The sequence below is a fragment of the Dama dama genome, chromosome X, assembly GCF_033118175.1.
Source record: "Dama dama isolate Ldn47 chromosome X, ASM3311817v1, whole genome shotgun sequence".
NCBI classification, from domain to species: Eukaryota; Metazoa; Chordata; class Mammalia; order Artiodactyla; family Cervidae; genus Dama; species Dama dama.
The window spans coordinates 155,159,058-155,181,803 of NC_083714.1; positions in this window are offsets into that span (position 1 = coordinate 155,159,058).

Sequence of the window (22,746 nt, forward strand, 5' to 3'; positions counted from 1 at the left end):
TAAGGGTATAGATTTGGGTATGAAGTCTTCAGCTCCCTCCTGTCTTCCTACTTTGCTCCTGTACCTGGGGATCCAAATTGGTCAAACTGAAAGTCAGAGAATAACCCCCTCCCCAAGAAGAGTTGCCTTTGTCTCAGTAAAGCCCAAACTGAGATTCAAATTGCCCAAGTAGAGGTCCAAAGAAACTATCTCAGTGAGGCTTCAAACTACTCTGATTTCAATAGAAGCTCATAAAATTGAAGTAAGAGAAGCTCAGATAACAAAAACTCAGGGTGAAATACAGGATGAGGTGGAGGACAGGTGACAAAGAGATAAATAAAATCAGACTGTTCCAATCTATCCCTGGGATCATATGCACAAGCAGACAGATAGGTGGAAGAACAGCCACACAACTGTTGCTTCTTCTCGAAGCACCCACGGGGAGAAATAATCAGCCTAGGAGAGTTATTTTTCCAATCAAGAAATACAAAGAATAAAAGAGGATCAAATTAGAATATATTAGACCTTTTATAGGTGTTACTCTGCTTTATGACCTTACTTGGAAGGATGTATATCTTGGGACAAACTCTGACTCCTGACTCAAAAACTCGAGTTTTGGGGAAAGTTGTTGCTTTTGGAGATGAATGGTTTGGTTATTGTTATAGCCACGCTTTCCGGGAAACAGACTCAGAAGCACAATGCAGATAGTGGAGTGCAGTTTAGTACACCAGTGGGCCCAAGGCAGAGTCTCCTCTTAGCCAAGGACCCCGTCCAGCATTTGTGAAAATCTTTTATACCCCATGTATACATGTCCAAACCCACCACCTACCCCATGTGTACATATCCAGTCAATAATCAATAAGCCCGCAGTTACATTCCAAATAGTTATTAACCAATAAGCCTGTGCTTACATTCTGATAGATAGTGTCTGGAGGCAGGGGTGATTAGTGTCTGTTTTCTCTTAGGTGATGAGTAACTTGGATGTGATCTTCAAGATTCCCCTGTCTGGAGGGGGTCTTATCCTTCCATTATCGTTCCCACAGACACTAAGCAGAGAGTTCAGAGCCCACTGGAGAGGCAACAGAGCACGACCAGCATGGACAGGCCTGAGATGGAGTCCAGGCCCTATGAATTCCTTCTTCATTATGAATCAGTAGGAAAGAGGGAGGATGACATAGCCACCCTCCCCACTGGGAATCAGATGGTCCCAATTATAGAACCAGGTTGGAACTATAATATGGCTAAAGAAAAAAAATATATATATGGCTAAAGGAAGATGGGATCTGAGTCATTTTGTCAGATATATTCTTTAAGGACTCAGGCAAGCATGTGCTAAGACTTTAAACTGTGCCAAATTGTCAAACCTGTAACAGGAAGAGAAGGAAGCCTCTGGTAAGTCCCTAGATAGACTGAGCGAAGCCCTTTGCAGATTCACTGAGATTGATCTCGAAAGTGAAGAGGGAAGAGTGATCTTAAAAAATACATCATTTCCAGATATACGTTGGAAAATATTAAAACCAGCATATGGACCAAATCAGTCTTTCAATAATCTGTTTCAACTGGCTCAAACAGTCTATCATGGTAGGGAATATGAGGGAAAGAAAGAAAGACAGAAAATGATGAAGGAACAGGAAGAAGCACTCTAATGGCTGCCAGAACTGTTCTTAAACAGCCTGAGAAAAATGCCCAGAGGGACCCAGATTAAAAGGGATGGGCTTGCAATTACTGAGGAAAGTAGGGGCACCTCAAACGGGATTGCTCTCAGTTATCTTAGCCACCGTCAGCTCCATGGCCAGTCTGCAAGGGCCCACACCGGAGGAGAGACTGCCCCCAGAGGCATAGGTTTCAGGGGTTGGACTCTCAAGACAATCAGGACTGAAGGTGTCCAGAGGTCCCCACACAAGCTCCCATGCTAACTACACCTGATGAACCCCAGGTATTAAAATCTGTGTGGGGACAATCCATTGATTTCCTTTTAGATGCTAAGGCAACTTACTCTGTGCTTACTGAAGCCTCTGGCCCACTTTGTTCTCAATCTGCTTCTGTAACAAGGCTGTCTGGATGAGCCAAAAGGTATTACTTCAGTTGTCCTTTAAGCAGTAATTGGGACTCTGTGCTGTTTTCATACAAGTTTCTGATCATGCCAGAGTCTCACTTACTCCTTTTGGGGAGGGATATACTAAGCCTGGTCCATGCCTCTGTTTTCATGAATACGGAGCCCTCCCCTTTTCTCTCTTTAGTTGAACAAAATAGAAATCCCTGAATGTGGGCTGATGGAAAATCTGTGGGTCGAGCACAATATGCTATTCCTGTAACTGTCAACCTCAAGATCCACACTTATTTCCACATAAGAAGCAGTATCCACTGAAGCCTGAGGTTTGGTTCAGTTCAGTTCAGTCGCTCAGTCGTGTCCAACTCTTTGCGAACCCATGAATCACAGCACGCCAGGCCTCCCTGTCCATCACCAGTTCCAGGAGTTTACTCAAACTCATGTCCATCGAGTTGGTGATGCCATTTAGCCATCTTATCCTCTGTCACCCCCTTCTCCTCCTGCCCACAATCACTCCCAGCATCAGGGTCTTTACCAATGAGTCAACTCTTCGCATAAGGTGGCCAAAATATTGAAGTTTCAGCTTCAGCACCAATCCTTCCAATGAATACCCAGGACTGATCTCCTTTTGGAAGGACTGGTTGCATTTCCTTCCAATCCAAGGGGCTCTCAAGAGTCTTCTCCACCACTGTAGTTCAAAAGCATCAATTTTTCAGTGCTCAGCTTTCCTCACAGTCCAACTCTCACATCCATATATGACCACTGGTAAAACCATAGCCTTGAGTAAACGGACCTTTGTTGGCAAAGTAATGTCTCTGCTTTAATATGCTATCTAGGTTGGTCATAACTTTCCTTCCAAAGAGTAAGTGTCTTTTGACTTCATGGCTGCAGTCACCATCTGCAGTGATTTTGGAGCCCCCCAAAAATAAAGTCTGACACTGTTTCCACTGTTTCCCCATCTATTTCCCATGAAGGGATGGGACCAGATCCCATGATCTTAATTTTCTGAATGTTGAGCTTAAAGCCAACTTTTTCACTCTCCTCTTTCACTTTCGTCAAGAGGCTTTTTCATTCTTTTTCACTTTCTGCCATAAGGGTGGTGTCATCTGCATATCTGAGGTTATTGATATTTCTCCCAGCAATCTTGATTCCAGCTTGTGCTTCATCTAGCCCAGCACTTCTCATGATGTACTCTGCATATAAGTTAAATAAGCAGGGTGACAATATACAGCCTTGATGTACTCTTTTTCCCTTTTGGAACCAGTCAATTGTTCCATGTCCAGTTCTAACTGTTGCTTCCTGACCTGCACACAGGTTTCTCAAGAGGCAGGTGAGGAAGCCTGAGGTTAAGGAAGAGTTAGAACTCATCACTGAGAATTTAAAGGAGCAGGGGCTATTAATTTTCTAATAGTTCATGCAACACTCCTATTTTGGGTATAAAGAAATTACATGGTGAATGGTGACTGGTTCAAGATTTATGAATAATATATGAGACTGTAGTTCCTTTACACCCCATGGTGCCTGATCCTTATACTCTACTGTCTGAAATTCCTGGAAGAGTCAAATATTTGTCAGTAGTTTATTTAAAAGAGGCCTTTTTTCAGTGCCTTTGGAGGAGGAAAGTCAATTTCTATTTGCCTTTGAAGAGCCTATGCAGCCAGCTTCTCAGTTAACTTGGAAAGCGTTGCCCCAGGGATTTTGTGACAGCCCTCATCTGTCACAGTTTGTCACGGAATCTACAAAACTTTAATACCTCCAAAGCAGTGGTACTACCATATGTAGATGATATTCTGCTCTGTGTTGAGACAGAGGAAGCTTGTTCACAAGCCTCAAAAGATTTGTTAAGCTTTCTGGCAGGCTGCGGTCACAAGACATCAAGAGAAAAGGCTCAGTGTGTCAACCATATGTTAGATATCTGGACCTAATCATATCAGAAGGGACTAGGGCCATCGGCCCTTAGATAATTAAACCTATATTAAATCATCACCTACCTATGACTTTAAAACAATTGAGAGGATTTTTAGGAATCACAGGTTACTGCCACCTTTAGATTCTGGGTTATGGGGAACATTCCCAGCCTTTATATAAATTCATTACTGAGATTCCGCAGGCCAAAACCGACAAACTGGTTTGGTCTCCAGATGCTCAAAAAGCTTTTAACACAATCTCCCACTTTGAGCTTGCCCACGGGGTCAGAATTTCTTTCTTTCTTTTTTTTTTTTTTTTTTTTGTCACTGAAAGAAAAGTATGGCCTTGAGAGTTTTGACACAACCCTGAGGGCCTCACCAGTAACCTATTGCTTGTTAAAATAGAGAATTAGATGCAATTTCACTGAGGTGGCCACACTATCTAAGAGTACCTGGGGCAATGGCTATTAACACCTGAGGCCTTAAAAATAATTAATGGATGAAATCTTACTCTACTGACTTCTCATGACTTGAGTAGAATCTGAAACAGTAAGGTTAATACTTGGATGACAGAGAGTCAACTTCTTAAATATCAGTCATTGTTGTTAGAAGGACCAATATCTAAGCTTAAAGTTTTTTGAAAATTTAAATCCTGCCACTTTCCTTCCTGAGAAGGAAAATGAAACACCTGATCACGATTGTTCCCAATTTCTAACTTTAAACTATGCAGCTCGGGAAGATCTAATGGATACCCATTATAATACAGATAATACAGATAAACATATATTAGACGATCCTGAAATAGAAATATTTACAGATGGCAGTTCTTCTGTTCAGGATGAGAAGTGTAAAGCAGGTTACCTGTGTTGATGGCTGAGCAGGTTTTAGAAGTGAAGTCTTTCCCCCAGGGAACCGGTGTTCAGTTAGCCAAGCTTAAGGCTCTGTCCTGAGCTCTAGAGTTAAGCAAAGGTCAGAGTGTAAATATGTACATTGATTCTAAGTATGTTTATTTGGTTTTACATGCTCATGCTGCAATATGGAAAGAAAGGCAGTTTAAAATGGCAACAGAAGACCCTATTAAGCATTTCATAGAGATTGATAGACTTTTAACTGGTATATATTGTCCTAAGGAAGTAGCTGTTACACATCATGAAAGGCACAGTACGTATGGCATTTAAGTAGCTGAAGGTAATCAGCTGGCTGACTGTCAAGCCAAAAAAGTGGCACTTTATGAAACCACTTCACTGCAGACACCTTCGATCTGGACAGGTCCTGTGAAACAGGAAAAGCCACAATATACTGAGGAAGAATTAGAAAGATATGAGAAAAGAGGTGCAAACATTACTGATAAAGGATGGTTACAGTCCCAGGACAGACAATTAATAATTCCTGAAAATGTTCAATGGAAAATTCTTAAGGGTTTTACACCAGAAGTTTCATTTGGGTGTAGAGAGTACTTATCAGATGGCTTCTCATTTGTTTGGAGGTAAAAATATAATGAAAACTTTAAATAACATTATCCAAAGATGTGATGTTTGTAAAAATAAATGAATAAATAAATAAAAACCCAAAGACTGAAAAGCTAGCATATCTGTATTACAGAAAAGTGGAAATTATCCAGGAGAGGAACAGTAAATTGATTTTACTCATATGTCAAAAGCTAATGGATATTCTTGCTTACAAGTTTGGGTGGATACTTTTACTGGATGGATTGAGGCTTTTCCCTGTCATAGTGAAAAGGCTAAAGAGTTTATACGAATTTTAATCCATGAAATTATCTCCAGGTTTGGGCTGCCACAGAGTCTTCAGAGTGACAATGGCTATGCCTTTAAAGCTACTGTAACTCAGGGGGTGCCTAAAGCTCTAGAAATAGAATATCATTTACACTGTTCCTGGAGATCCCAATCCTCAGGAAAGGTTGAAAAAGCTAATGACTTTATCAAAAGACATCTGTATAAACTGGCTCAAGAGATGCAGGGCAATTGGATTAAAGTTCTACCTACCCATGCTTTAATGAGTTCTCGGACTGCTCCCCAGTAGGAAGGACTGTCCCCCTTTGTATATATTTTGGAAAGACTTTCTTAAGCACAGACGTTGGTATAGACTCTAAAGCCTTAGAATCAACAAATTATGTAACTCAGCTCTTCAATAGGAACTAATGAAACTCCAAGAGGTGACACCTGACCCAGCCTCTGAGTCAAGCAAGCCTCTATTTGAGCCAGGAACAGAGGAACTTATAAAAACACTGGGATTGGGGGTCAATTCCTCAGATCCCTCTGGGAAGGTCCCTACTAGGTTATTGTTTCTTCTCCCACAGCTGTCAAAGTGTCAGGCATTGATTCGTGGGTGCATCACACCTGAGTTAAGAAATGGCACACTGACCAGAAATAAGTGACGCCATTTTATGTCTTTACTTTCCAAACTCTGACTTTGGACTTTCCAGATGGTCCTGATAATCTATGTGAGCCTACTTCTGCTGACTCCAAAAATCCTGAGCCTGACGTTTGATCCTCAAGACAATGCCTTCCTGTCCTGGGCTCCCTCCTATGCTGCATTCCACAATTGGTCTAACTTCTGGGTCTGCAGAGCACTCTCCTCTTCATCAGTGGAAGGTTTCTCATGGTGGAAATCTTCACTTCAAGGAAAAGACTTTCTCTAAGTAACAACCCTAAGATGGAATGGTGTAATACTTTGCACTTAACTGTGGACATAATGTGACTTTTAATTTTGATTATACATTGTCTTGGTTTAGTGAGTATTTCTATACACATAAGGTAAATTGGTCTAGATCTAGTGGCTTTTTACTTGACCTTTATCAAACATGGGGTGAGTGTATATGGCCAACTCCTGAAAAAGGAAGTCTAATATCTACTGCCTCTATTTTCTGGGAACAAATAGAGCCATCTCCAGAAATTAGCCAACAACTTAATTATAATGGTTGGAAAAAATTGGGATTTTTGCCTCAGGAAATATGCAATATAATCATTCCCATTCAGGTCCTCCCTTTGCCTGGCCAGGCGCTGATTGGGACTGGATACCTCAGACATGCTGGCTTGCTCCAAATGGGATCTATGGATATGTGGCTCTTACCTGTGGGCATGGCTTCCCCCTGGCTGGATAGGGAGATGCAACCTTGGTCTAGCTTTTACTCGTGACTTCATATTTTCATAGCTTCCAGAAAAATCTGCTAGTTTACCACATCTTAAAACTCAGTGGGCAAGATCTGTATTTCATTGGTATGATTATTTGGCTACAGTGTTTGTTCCCTCTCTGGGAACTACAGATGTTACACTACAAGTGGATGATTTGACTAACTTTACTCAATGGGCTTTACAAGATTCTCAAAAAGCTATTTCAGCTCTTAACGCTGAAAAAATGCAAATTAGAAAGGTGGTTTTACAAAACAGATTGACCTTAGATATTCTGACAGCTGCACAAGGAGGAACTTGTACCATTATTCATACCCAGTGCTGAACATATATACCTGATATGAACACTAATGTTACTCATTTTACTAAACACATGAACAAGATAATTCAGGCTATGGATACTCCTAAAACTTCAACTGCCTCATTTTAGGAGACGTTAACTAGTTCCCCATGGTGGAAAAATATCTTAATTACAATAATTCCGATTATTCTGTTTTTGCCATTTGCTCCCTGCATCTGTAACTGTGTACCTGAATTTATTTCTAGTTGCATGAATGCTTTTAAGTTACAAATGATTGTTCAAACTCCTGTGACTGCTACAGCTTCCTCTGTCTACTATTTGGAGCCCTGGATTAGAGACCCTCAATATGAGCATTAGGATAATGTATTGCCTCACTAATTTAGGGACAATACCCCTTATCAGCTTGGAAGCTGTTATGGAATGAGAATGATGCCCCTTTCCCTAGGAAACATAATCCTCCTAAAATAAAAGGGAGAATTGAGAGGGTAACAGGTAGGAAGGACAGGGGTCTTCAAATCGAGGAAATAGGCTGAAAGTGTCAGATTTTTTTTTTTTTTTTGTATCTCTTTATAGGAAATGACAACTCACTCCAGTACTCTTGCCTGGAAAATTCCATGGATGGAGGAGTCTAGTGTGCTGCAGTTCATGTGGTTGCAAAGAGTTGGACATGACTGAGGGAATTTACTTTTCTTTCTAAGTGGCAGAATGAAACAAACTAAATTTATATTATTTCCCCTTCTCTATAAAAATATAGAAAAGAGATTTCTCCTAAGATTTTGTATTGCCATAATGACACCTGCTTCCACCTGTACTTAACTTTTCTCAAACCTTGAGCTAAAAATTTTCTTTCTGAAATTTTTGTTTTAAGCTATGTTAATGTACTATGCATTTACCCTAGACTCTGTCTTCAAGTCGGCTCAGGTTCTGCCTAAAGGTTCAGAGTAGACTTGACAAACCAGTATGTTACACGTTGTTCTCCTAATCTATGTTAATGAAACTGTATATTGTATGGAAATCTCCCTTTCTTCAAGATTCATGTTAATCATTTTATTGCCTGGGATGACTCACCTGGTGCCATTCTCTGATTTTTGAGACATTTCCTTTCTTTAATTAGCAGAATGTGAGTAGCTATATAACATCTGGCTGAAGACTAGCAGGGGGGTACTCTTTCTGCTCCCTTCTGATGTCTATGTCAGAAGCCTTCTCTATCTCTTTTATACTTTAATAAAACTTTTTTTTTTTTTTTTAACACAAACATACTGAGCAACCAAGTCTTGTCTTTGGTCCCAGATTGAATTCTTCTCCTCCAGAGGCCAAGAATTCCAATGTCTTTCATGGTTCAGCAACAACGTTTCACTGTGATCAAAAATGCCCCCAAAGACAAAAGCCCAGGAGCAGATGACTTCACAGGTCAATTCTATCAAACATTTAGATGTGAGTTAATGTCTATCCTTCTAAAACTCTTAAAAAACTGAGGAGGAAAGAACATTTCCAAATTCATTCTATGAGGTCATCATCACCCTGATACCAAAATACACAGACAACACAAAAAGAGAAAACTATAGACCAATAACACCGATGAACATAGACGCAAACACCCTCAACAAAATTTTAGCAAACCGAATTCAAAAACACATCAAAAAGCTCATACACCATGATCAAGTCGGTCTTTTCCATCAATGCAAGGATTCTTCAATATACACAGATCAATAAATGTGATACACCATATTATCATATTGTGATACACTGATTTAAACATAAAAAACATATAACCATGTCAATAGATGCAGAAAAAGCCTTTGACAGAATTAAGTACCCATTTGTGATTAAAACTCTCCAGCAAATGGGCATAGAAGGAACCCAGCTGCAGATAGTAAAGTCCATATATGATGAATCCACAACAAACATTATTCCCAATGGTGAAACACTAAAAGTTTCCTCCCTAAAATTGGGGACAAGACAAGGGTGACAACTTTCACCACTACTATCCAACACACTTTTGGAAACCCTACCAGGAGCAATTAGAGAAGAAAAACAAATCAGTTATAGATCGGAAAAGAAGAAGTAAAGCTCCTACTGTTTGTGCATGACATGCTACTGTATACGGAAAGCCCAAAAGATATTATCAGAGAATTGTTAAAGCTAATCAGCTAATTTGGCAAAGTTTCAGGATACAAAATCAAAACACAGAGATCACTTGCATTCCTATATACTAACAATGAAAAATCAGAAAGAGAAATTAAGGAATCAATCCCATTCACCACTTCAACAAAAAGAATAAAATATCTAGGAAAAACTTACTTAAGGAGACAAAAGAACTGTATACATAAAAGTATAAAACCATGATGAAAGAAATCAAAGATGATATAGACAGATGGAGAGATATTCCATGCTCCTGAGTAGGAAGAACAAATATTGTGAAAATGACTATACTACCAAATGCAACCTGCAGATTCACTGTAAACACTTTCAAATTACCAATGGCATTTTTCACAGTGCTAGAACAAAAAATGTCATAATACATATAGAAACTCTAAATACCCCAAATAGCCAAAACTGTCCTGAGTAAGAAGAATGAAACTGGAGGAATCAACCCTCCTTACTTCAGATCATACTACTAAGCTACAGTCATAAAGAAAGTACAGTACTGGCACAAAAACAGAAATCTAGACCAATGTAACAAGACATAAAGCCCAGAAATAAACCCATGCACATATGGGTACCTTATTTTTGACAAAGGAGGCAAGAATATACAATGGAACAAAGACAGCCTCTTCAATAAGTGGTGCTGAGAAAACTGGATAGTTACATGTAAAAGAATGAAATTAGAACACTTTCTAACACCATCAACAAAGATCAACTCAAAATGGATTAAAGGCCTAAATATAAGACCAGAACCTTTAAAACTCTTAGGGGAAATCATAGGCAGAACAATGACATAAATCAAAACAAGATTCCCTATAACCCACCTCCTAGGGTAATGGAACTAAAAACAAAAGTAAACAAATGGGACCTGATTAAACTTAAAACCTGTTTCACAGCAAGGGAAACTATAAGCAAGGTCAAAAGACACCCCTTAGAGTGGGGGGAAATAATAGAAAATGAAACAACTGATAAAGGATTAATTTCCAAAATAAATGAGCAGCTTGTACAACTCAATACTAGAAAAAGAAACACCTAATCAAAAAGTGGGAAAATCAAAAAGTGGGGAAAAAGACATAAACAGTTATTTCTCCAAAGAAGACATACAGAGTTTAAACAAACACATGATAAGATGCTTAATATTGTTCATTACAGAAATGTAAATCAAAACTACAATGAGATGTCACGTCACACCAGTCAGAATGTATATCATCAAAATGTCTACAAACAATAAATGCTGGAGAGTGTGCAAAGTAAAGTGTACCCTCTTGAACTGTTGGTGGCAAAATAAGTTGATACAGCCACTATGGAAGACGTTAGGGTGATTCCTTAACAAAATTAGGAATAAAACCACCATATGACACAGCAATCCCACCCCTAGTCATATGCCCTGAGGAAACAAAAATTGAAAAACACATGTATGTCATTCTTACTTGAAGCACTATTTACAATAGTGAGAACATGCAAGCAACCTAGATGTCCACTGACAGACAAATGGATAAAGAAGTTGTGGTACATACACACAATGGAATATTCAGCTCAGTGGCTCAGTCGTATTTAACTCTTTGCAATCCTATGAACTGCAACATGGCAGGTTTCCCTTTCCCTGTCGATCACTAACTTCCATAGCTTGCTAAAACTGATCTCCATTTAGTAGATGCCATCCAACCAGCTTATCCTCTGTCATGTCCTTCTCTTCTTCCTGCCTTCAATCTTTCCCAGAATCATAGGTGTCTTTACCAATGAGTCAGCTCTTCCCATCAGGTAGCCAAAGTATTGTAGCTTCAGCTTCAGCATCAGTCCTTTCAACATATATTCAGGACTGATTTCCTATAGGATTGACTGGTTTGCTCTCCTTGTAGTCCGTGGGACTCTCAAGAGTCTTCTCTAACACCGCTGTTTAAAGGTATCAATTATTTGGTCCTCAGCTTTCTTTATATTGCACTCTCACATCCATACTTGATGGCTGGAGAAACCATACTTTTGACTACACGAACATTTGTCAGCAAAGTAATGTCTCTGCTCTTTAACATGTTGTCTAGGTTGGTCGCAGCTTTTCTTCCAAGGAGCAAGTGTCATTTAATTTCATGACTGTAGTCACCATCTGCAGCAATTTTGGAGTCACTGTTTCCATTATTTTCCCATTTATTTGCCATGAAGTGATGGGACTGGATGCCATGATCTGAGGTTTTGTTTTTTTGTTTTTTTAATGTAGAGTTTTAAGCCAGATTTCCACTCTCTTTCACTTTTATTAAGAGGCTTTTTAGTTCCCCCTCACTTACTTCCATAAGGGTGGTGTCCTCTGCGTATCTTAGGTTATTGATATTTCTCCTGACAGTCTTGATTCCAGCTTGTGCTTCATCCAGCCTGGCATTTTGCATGATGTACTCTGTCTATAACCTAAATAAGTAGGGTGACAATACACAGCCTTGACGTACTCCTTCCCCAAACTGGAATAAGATTGTTGTTCCATGTCTGGTTATAACAGCTGCTTCTTGACCTGCATACAGATTTCTCAGAAGGCAGATAAGATAGCCTGGTATTCCCATCACTTGAAGAATTTCCCACAGTTTCCAGTGATGTTATGCAGTCAAAGGCATTGGTATACTCAATAGAGCATAAGTAGACATATTCCTGTAATTCCCTTTCTTTTTCTATGATCCAACAGATGTTGGCAATTTGGTGTCTGGTTCCTCTGCCTTTTCTAAATCCAGCTTAAACATCTAGAAGTCCCACGTTCACATACTGTTGAAGCCTCACTTGGAGAATTTTGAATATTACTTTGCTAGTATATGAAATGAGTGCAATTGTGCAGTAGTGTGAACATTCTTTGGCATTGCTCTTCTTTTGGATTGGAATAAAATCTGAGCACTGGACTGGAATAGGTCAGTTTTCAATGGAATATTACTCAGTCATTAAAAGGAATACATTTGAGTCATTTCTAATGAGGTGGATAAATCTAGAGCCTATTATACAGCATGAGGTAAGTCAGAAAGCAAACAATAAATACCGTATACTAACACATATATGGAATCTAGAAAGATGGTACCAAAGAATTTATTTGCAGGGCTACAAATGAGAAAGAGTCATAGAGAACAGAATAATAGAAGTAAGGAGAGGGAAGGACAGGGTGAGGTGTATGGAGAGAGTAACATGGAAACTTACATTACCATATGCAAAATAGATATCCAAAGGGAATTTACTATACATCTCAAGAAACTCAAACAGGGGCTCTGTATCAGTCTAGAGGTGTCAGCTGAAGAGTGATATGCAACAGAGTTTTAAGAGGGAGGGAGTATATGTATACCTATGATTGATTCATGTTGAGGTTTGAGGGAAAAAAACAAAATTCTGTAAAACCATTATATTAAAATTTTACACAAATTTTATTTAAAAGCCAATAATTTTTTAAATGTAAAATTATTAAATTAAAAATAAAATTTTAAAGTAAACAAACAACAACAAAAAGAAAAAAGCAGTTGAAATGACTCAAATGTCCACCAACTGGTGGTTGAATAAATAAAACAAGGAATGCAATATTATTCAGCCGTCAAATGAATGGAGTTCTGATACATGTTATGCTATACATCTGAAATGATTATGTTAATTAAAAGAAGCCAGGCACAAAATGCTGCATATTGCATTATTCCATTCATATGAATGAATATGTCACAGATTAGGTAATTCTCTAAAGATAGAGAATAGAGGAGCGGATTCCAGAGCCTGGATGAAGGGGGAAATGGAAAATGTCTGACAACTGGACAGTATTTCACTTTGAAGTGATGAAAATATTCTAGAAAGAGCTAGTGGTTATGATTATGCAACCTACGAGGAGATTACAAATCAATGAATTATACAGTTTAACTGGTAAATTCATGATACATGAGAAAGATACGTGTAAATCTATGGCTGATTCATATCAATGTATGACAAAACCCACTGGAAAAAAAATAAATTAATTAAAAAAAAAGATATCAATAAATAAAAATAATTTCTTAAAAAAAAATACTGAACTTAGCTTCTATGTCCAGGAAAATCATCCCTCAAAAATAAAGGAGAAGTAGATATTCTCATATTAACAAATTGGGGAATTTATTCTCAGTAAATATCTAGTCTGTGAGAAATGTTAAAAGTAGTTATTTACACAGAGTAAGATGCCATAATGAGAAGCTATTTGTTAATAAAGAAAGAGTGCAAAAAAATAAATAAATTAAGGCAAAAAAAAAAAAAGAAGGATTCTTATTAATTGGTAAAAGATAAATTCTAGTTTGGGCTTCTCCATCTTTACTTTTCACTGATTACTAACTTTCACAATTAAAATGGGGTTCCTGTACACAACATGTATATTGGCTTGGGGGTAAATAATCCGCCTGCAATGCAGGAGATGTAGCAGACACAAGTTCCATCTCTGGGTCAATAAGGTCCCCTGGAGGAGAAGTTGGCAACCCACTCCAATATTCTTGCCTGGAGAACCCCCAAGGACAGTGGGACCTGGTGGGTTTACAGTCCATGGGGTGGCAAAGAGTTGGACACACCTGAGCAACTAAACAAGAATAGACACACATTCCTAACAGAAACTCTTAAGAAAATGAGAAAATTCTCAGCCTAAACAAGACAAAACCAAAACAAAATTAAAAAGCCCAAAAACCTTAGACAGTAAAGTAGAACTATAAAAAACTTAGACACCAGAGCTGAATAATAAAAGATTTTAGGCAATAAAATTCTTCCAACAATAGTGTAAATAGTGTGTTCCACACAATAGATAGGAGTAATTTTTAATATCCATCCAATAGAACAACTTTCTAGTTATTTTCATTAATTAAAGGAAATAATAATAACTTTAAAAGTGTAAGAAACAAACAAACAAACAAAAATCTGCAAAAGATACAGTTTAGGATTCCCCAGGTAATGTGACTTTTATTTTCTTTGGCCCACACTCTCAAAATAACTGAGAATTAAGATATTTTGTGTTCCAATATAGGAAGATTTTGTAATTTTCAAGCTAAAAAAGTTTGTACCTTGCAATGTATATTTGTTTCACTGATTTAGACATAAATAAAAGCACATTGTGTATCTTTACCTTGACAAAGACCTGTATTCAGAAAATCATAATGAAAAAAGCAAAGATGACACAAACAGATGCAGAGATATACAATGTTCTTGGATGGTAAGAATCAATAAGTGAAAACTAATATACTACCCAAAGCAACCCAAAGATTCAACACAATCCTTATCCAAATGTCAATAGCATTTTTCTCAGAATTAGAACACATTTTATGGAAACACAAAAGACCCCAGTTGCTCAAAGCAATCTTGAGAAATAAAAACAGAGCTGGAGGAATCAGGCTGCCTGATGTCAGAATATACTACAAAGCTACAGTATTAAATATGGTATAATATTGGCACAAAAACACAAATACAGTTCAATGGTAAAACACGAAAAGCCCAGAGATATATCTATAAACCTATGGTCACCTAATCTAAAACAAAGGAGTCTAGAACTTACAATGGAGAAAAGACAGTGTTTCAATAAATGGTGCTAGGAAAACTGAACAGCTACATGCCAAATAATGAAATTAGAAGACTACCTGACACCATACATAAGAATAAACTCAAAATGGATCAATGATCTAAAGTAAGACCAAACACTATAAATCTCTTAGAGAAAAACAGGAAAAACACTCTTTGACATAAATCACAGATCTTTTTTGAACTAACTCATAAAGTAATGAAAATAAAAACAAACAAATGGTACAAACTCAAATTTCAATCCTTTTGCATTAAAAAGAAAACCATAAACAAAATTAAAACACAACCCTCAGAATGAGATAAATCGTTTGCAAACAAAATAACAAAGCATTCATCTTCAAAACACACAAATATTTCACATAGCTCAATATTTAAAAAAACAAACAAGCAATCCAATCAAAAACTGTGCAAGGGCATTCTCAGTGGTCCACTGGTTAAGAATTACACTGCCATTGCAGGGGACATAGGTTTGATCCCTGCTCTGGGAAGATTCAACTTGCCAAGGGACAACTAAGCCCTTGCTCCACAACCACTGAGACCACACACTGCAACAACTGAAACCTGCAAGCCCTACGCCACTTGCCAAGAGAGAAGCCACCCCAGTGAGAACACCTCATACTCCAACTAGAGAGTAGCCCCCACTCACTGCAACTAGAGAAAAACCTACACACAGCAAGGAAGACACAGTACAGCCAAAGGCAAAGCCATATATATATATATATGTTAATGGGCAGAGGACCTAAATAGACATTTCTTCCAAGAAGACAAACAGATGGCCAAGATTTATATGAAAAGATGCATCAAATGATCCAGAAATTCCATTCCTGGACATAAGCCCAGAATAAACTGTAATATCAAAATATACATGCACTCCAATGTTCATAGCAGCACTATTCACAATAACCAAAACATAAAAACATTCTAAATGTCCATTGACAGATGAATGGATAAAGAAAAAGTGGTACATATACAAAACAGACTCGTACTCAGCCATAAAAATTGAAATGATGCTATTTGCAGCAATATGGATGGACTGAGAGCTTATCATACAAAGTGAAATAAGCCATATATAGAAGGAAAAATACCAAATGATACTGCTTACATGTGGAATTTAAGTTTGACACAAATAAACATATCTATGAAAGAGAAGCAAACTCATGGAAACAGAGAACAGACCTATGGTTTAGGAGAGGGAGGCAGTTTGGGGAAGGAGAACTAGGAGGTTAGGGTTAGCATATATAAACTATTAAACTATTATATATGGAATGATAAACAACAAACACCTACTGTAGAGCACAGAAGATTCTTAACTATATTAAGTTAAGGATACTTAACTATATTAAGTATCCTTTTATAAACCATATTGGAAAAGAATATAAAAAAGAATATATGTTGGACTTCCCTGGTGGTCCAGTGATAAGACTCCACACTTACACTGCATGGGGTGTGGGTTGAATCCCTGGTCATAGAACTAATCCCACATACCCTACTGCATATTAGAAAGAAAAAAAAGTATATATATATATATAAGTTTATATACACACGCATACATACACAAACAGTGAATATATATACATATATGTGTATAACTGAATCACTTTGCTCTCGAGCAGTAATTAACATGATATTGTATACTTCAATTTAAAGAAATTAACATGAATGGGAAAAAAAAAAGAGATTGGTATATTTCATTGAATGTAAAGTTTATATCCAAAGAAAAGTGCCATAAACAAATACAGCTCACTACTTCATGGCAGGCTTGCCAAAATACTTACAGAGATACATCCTGTTGTCTGCAATTTATCACAAAATACACTAAGGAATAAGTTGGACTGATGGATGGATAGTGGGCTGGAAAAATGGATAGGCACATGAGAAAGGAAGTATTTTAAAAATAGTTACAGTGAAATCTAGGTAGGATGTCTTTGTGTATTAACAAGAAAACATGTTCAACCTCATTGAATTTTTGAAATTTTTATAATAGAGTGCTAGGGAAAGTACAGAGCAAAGAACAATGAAAACCAAAATGCACATGAAGTATTTCAACTTTCAAAATATGAGCTGAAAAATGATGCAGAGGAGATAGGCTAAAATACTGTGTGCTTAATCCATAAGTCATGTCTGATTCTTTTCCAACTTCACCAGGTTCCTCTGCCCATGGGATACTACAAGCAAGAATACTGGAGTGGGTTACCAATCCCTTCTCCAGAGGATCTTTCTGACCCAGGGATCTAACTCCTGTCTTCAGCATTGGCAGTTGGATTCTTTACCACTGAGCCACCAAGGAAGCCCCTATATATGAACTGTAGTGAAATTAGCATGGCTTTTATTTACTTTTTCATATTCTGTGGGCTGACCAAGCTCTTTTGCTGATATCCACAGACCCAGTTCAGTTCAGATGATTCACTCAGTCATGTCTGACTCTTTGTGACCACATGAAACACAGCACACCAGACCTCCGTGTCCATCACAAACTCTCCAAACACATGTCCTCCGTGTCCATCACAAACTCTCCAAACACATGTCTTCCATGTCCATCACAAACTCTCCAAACCCATGTCCATCCAAACACATGTCCATTGAGTCGGTGATGCTATCCAACCATTTCATCCTCTGTTGTCTCCTTCGCCTCTTGCCCTCAATCTTTCCCAGTATCAGGGTCTTTTCAAATGAGTCACCTCTTTGTATCAGGTGGTCAAAGTATTGGAGTTTCAACTTCAACATCAGTCCTACCAATGAACACCCACGACTGATCTCCTTGAGGATGGACTGGTTGGATCTCCTTGCAGTCCAAGGCACTCTCAAGACCCTTCTCTAACACCACAGTTCAAAAGCATAAATTCTCCTGCACTCAGCTTTCTTTATAGCCGAACTCTTACATCCATACATGGCCACTGGAAAAACTATAGCCTTGACTAGACAGACCTTTGTTGGCAAAGTTATATCTCTGCTTCTTAATATGCTCTCTAGGTTGACCATAACTTTCCTGCCAAGGAGTAAGCATCTTTAAATTCCATGGCTCCAATCACCATCTGCAGTGATTTTGGAGCCCAAAGAAATGAAGTCAGTCACTGTTTTTACTGTTTCCCCATTTATTTGCCACAGACTACATTTTCTATAATGAAAGTAGCATCACCTTTCCTCTGTCCCAGTAAATCTAGGTCTTTGTGTATTACCTAGAAAAAAAATTTCAACTTTGTTGAATGTTTGAAAAATTTTATAATAAAATTTTCAGGAAATACAGAACAAAGAACAATGGAAAGCAACATGCACATGAAGCTTAACTCCAATTTTAAAATTTTAATTTTTTTAAAATTTTAAATAATATGAGGTGAAAAATTATGGGAAGTAGACTAAAATATGAACTGTGGTGAAAATAATCATGGTTTTTACTTACTTTTTAACACTCTAGGCACTGACCAAGTTCTTTTCTCAATATTCATAGACTTCATTTTCCATAATAAAAGTAGAATCACCATCCGTGTGGCCCAAGGGAAATAGGCCTACTGGGCAGCAGCATTGCCCCACTTGTGCTCTCCTCCCCATGACCTTGGCTTTGAGCACCTCCTGGGGCCCCCAGAGTCCTCCAATCACAGCTCTAGAGATGTGTCCTCATTGGCTTCACAAGGCTGACTAAGCCTATGGCTGACTCATCTGCTTGGAGTCCCAGGTGCCCCCCACCCATCCTGCCTTTATCTTGGCCCATCTTGGAGCTACCTGCATCCACTTCACTTTTTCCTCTTATATTTGAGGGTAAGGTGAGAAGCTTATTGAAAAGTACTTGTAGAAAGGCACCCAGCTGATCTAAGAGAGTGTTGCCCCCTCTGGATTCTATCATACCCTTTAATGTCCTAGAGTTTTTGTCCATTATTTACTTTTCTTATTTTATGTGATCTCTGTCCAGGAGATAAAAAGGGAAATTTTACAAAACCTTTCTTGTAGTTAAATTCCTGCATGACAAATAAACTATAAACAAGGGATTATAAAATTACAATTGAGAAATATTTGGAAGATGGCTGACAAAGGGCTAATTTATCTAATTTATGCAGAGTCCAAAGTTAAAATAAGAGATGAAAAATCCAATAGAAGACAAACATGAAGTAAACAAGGGGTTCAAAGAAATACAAATTAAACAGAAAAAGAAAAAAGAAAGAAAATTTACTAAAAAACAGGAGGAAATGCTGAACCTAATTGGTAACAGAAATGCAAACCAAAACAACAATGGAATACAATTTCTCACCCAGCAAACTGCCGAAATTTCTATGAGAAAGCTGAAAGATACCAATTTTTTCCTCCAAACAGAATGAGGGTTTTTAGAATATGAGTGCTCATTCATTGTTCGAAAGAAAATTTTTGTACAACTTTCTAAAGGACAATTTGACAATACCTACTATATTTACTAATGTGTGAAGCCACTTAGCAAGATCCTGTTTAGAATTTAAATAGTAGAAGTATTTATGTAATTACACCAAGATTATATACATGATGGTCACTGCAATTTTTTTTTTTTTTTTTTCCCCTTCCCCGTCATTCTAGAAAATCTCTTTGAGACCCTTACCCACACTGCCCTTCTCCTATGCAAGTTTCCATGATAGTACTGAGAACCCCTCAGTATAGAATAGTTTTGCCTCACCAGATATCAGTATCAGTTTAGCGGTTCGTCATTTACGACTTTTTGGGACCCTATAGACTGCAGTACTTCAGACCTCCCAGTCCATCATCAACTCCCGGAGTCTACCCAAACTCATGTCCATTGATTCAGTGATCACATCCAACCATCTCATCCTCTTGTCATCCCCATCTCCACCTGCTCTCAATCTTTCCCAGCATCAAGGTCTTTCCAAATAAGTCAGCTCTTTGCATCAGGTGGCCAAGGTATTGAAGCTGAATGAACACCCTGGACTGATCTCGTTAGGATAGACTGGTTGGATCTCCTTGCAGTCCAAAGGACTCTGAAGGGTCATCTCCAACACCACAGTTCAAAGTATTAATTCTTCGGTGCTCAGCTTTTTTAATAGTCCAACTCTTACATCCACACATGACCACTGGAAAAACCATAGCCTTGACTAGACGGACCTTTGTTGGCAAAGTAATGTCTCTGTTTTTTAATATGCTATCTAGGTTGGTCATAACTTTCCTTCCAAGGAGTAAGCGTCTTTTAATTTCATGGTTGCAATCACCATCTGCAGTGATTTTGGAGCCCAGAAAAATAAAATCAGCCACTGTTTCCACAGTTTCCCCACCCATTTGCCATGAAGTGATGGGACCAGATGCCATGATCTTAATTTTCTGAATGTTGAGCTTTAAGCCAACTTTTTCACTTTCTTCTTTCAATTTCATCAAGAGGCTCTTTACGTCTTCACTATCTGCCAAAAGTGTGGTGTTTTCTGCATACCTGAGGTTATTGATATTTCGCTCAGCAGTCTTGATTCTAGCTTGTGCTTCATCCAACCCAGCATGTCTCATGATGTATTCTGCACATAAATTAAATAAGCAGGATGATGATATACAGCCTTGATGTACTCCTTCCCCGATTTGGAACCAGTCTGTCATTCCAAGTCTATTTCTAACTGTTTCTTTTGACTTTCATACAGATTTCTCAGGAGGCAGGTCAGGGGTTCTGGTATTTCCATCACTTGAAGAATTTTCCACATTTTATTGTGATTGACATAGTGAAAGGCTTTGTCATAGTCAATAAAGCAAATGTAGATGTTTTCCTGGAACGCTCTTGCTTTTACAATGATCCAGCGGATGTTGGCAATTTAATCTCTGGTTCTTCTGCGTTTTCTAAAATCAACTTGAACATCTGTAATTTCACAGTTTGTCTACTATTGAAGCCTGGCTTCGAGAATTTTGGGCTTTGGTTTCCTAGCGTTTGAGATGTGTGGTCGTTTGAGCATTTTTTGGCATTGCCTTTCTTTGGGATTGGAATGAAAACAGACATTTTCCAGTCCTGTGGCCACTGTTGAGATTTCCTGCTTTGCTGGCATATTGAATGCAGCACTATCACAGCATCATCTTTTAGGATTTGAAATAGCTCAACTGGAATTTCATCACTTCCACTAGCTTTGCTTGTTGTGATGCTTCCTAAGGCCCACTTGACTCCACATTCCAATATGTCTGGCTCTAGATAAGTGATCACACTATCGTGGTTATCTATGTCATGAAAATCTTTTTTGTATAGTTTGACTGTGTATTCTTGCCACCTCTTCTTTATACATTCTACTTCAGTTAGGCCCATACCTCTTCTGGGCTTTATTGTGCTCATCTATGCATGAAATGTTCCCTTGGTATCTCTAATTTTCTTGAATAAATCTCTACTCTTTCCCATTCTAGTGTTTTCCTCTTATCTCTCCCTGCTATTGGTTGGAAATCTGCATTCAGATGGGTATATATTTCCTTTTCTTCTTTGCCTTTAGCTTCTCTTCTTTTTTCAGGTATTTGTAAGGCCTCCTTAAAGAAGCATTTTACCTTTTTGCATTTCTTTTTCATGGAAATGATCTTGATCATTGCCTCCTGTACAATCTCATGAACCTCAGTAGTTATAACGTCATTATTCTCCAAAATATACAAAGAACTCATGTATCCCAGTATAAAAAAAATAAAAAATAAAAAAAAACACTATCTATTAAAAAAAAAAAAAAGACAATTCTCAATAAACTGTTTTCCAAAGAAGAGATGCAGATGGCCAAAAAAACACATGATGCTCAACATCACTGAATATTACAGAAATGCACATCAAAACTACAAGAAGGTATTAATTCATGTCGGTCAGAAGAGCCATCATCAAAAATGCTACAAACAATAGTTTCTGGAGAGTGTGTGGAAAAAAGGGAACGCTCTTGCACTGTCAGTGGACATGTCAATTGGTAGAGCCACTATGGAGAACAGTAAGGAGGCTCCTTTAAAAAATAAGAAATATAAGAAATAAAAATGAGTCAATCAATAATGAATAATGCAAAAGCTGAGATCAAAAGCACTCTGGAGGGAACCAACAGTAGTATAACTGAGGCAGAAGATAGGATAAGTGAGGTAGAATATACAATGATAGAAATAAATGAAACAGAGAGGAAAAAAGAAAAAAAAAAATAATAAAGAAATGAGGACAGCTTCAGAGACATCTGGGACAATGTGAAATGCCCTAACATTTGAATCATAAGAGTTCCAGAAGAGGAAGACAAAAAGAAAGACCATGAGAAAATTCTTGAGGAGATAAGAGTTGAAAACTTCCCTAAAATGGGGAAGAAAATAGTCACCCAAGTCCAAAAAACCCAGAGAGTCCCAAAAAGGATAAAGGATAAAGGTTTCAGCCAAGGTAAAACACCCTGAGACACATGTTAATCAAATTAATAAAGATCAAATGCAAAGAACAATTATAAAAGGCAGCAAGAGAAAAACAACAAATAACTCACAGGGGGATCCCCATGAGGATAACAACTGATCTTTCAACAGAAACTCTTCAGGCAAGAAGGGAATGGCAGGGCATACTTAAAGTGATGAGAGAGAAAAGCCCACAACCCAGATTACTGTACCCAGCAAAGATCTCACACAAATATGAAGGAGAAAGCAAAAGCTTCATAGACAAGCAATAGCTGACAGAATTCAGCACCACCAAACCAGCTCTCCAACAAATGCCAAGGATCTTCTCTAGACAGGACACAGAAAAGGTGTATAAACTTGAACCCAAAA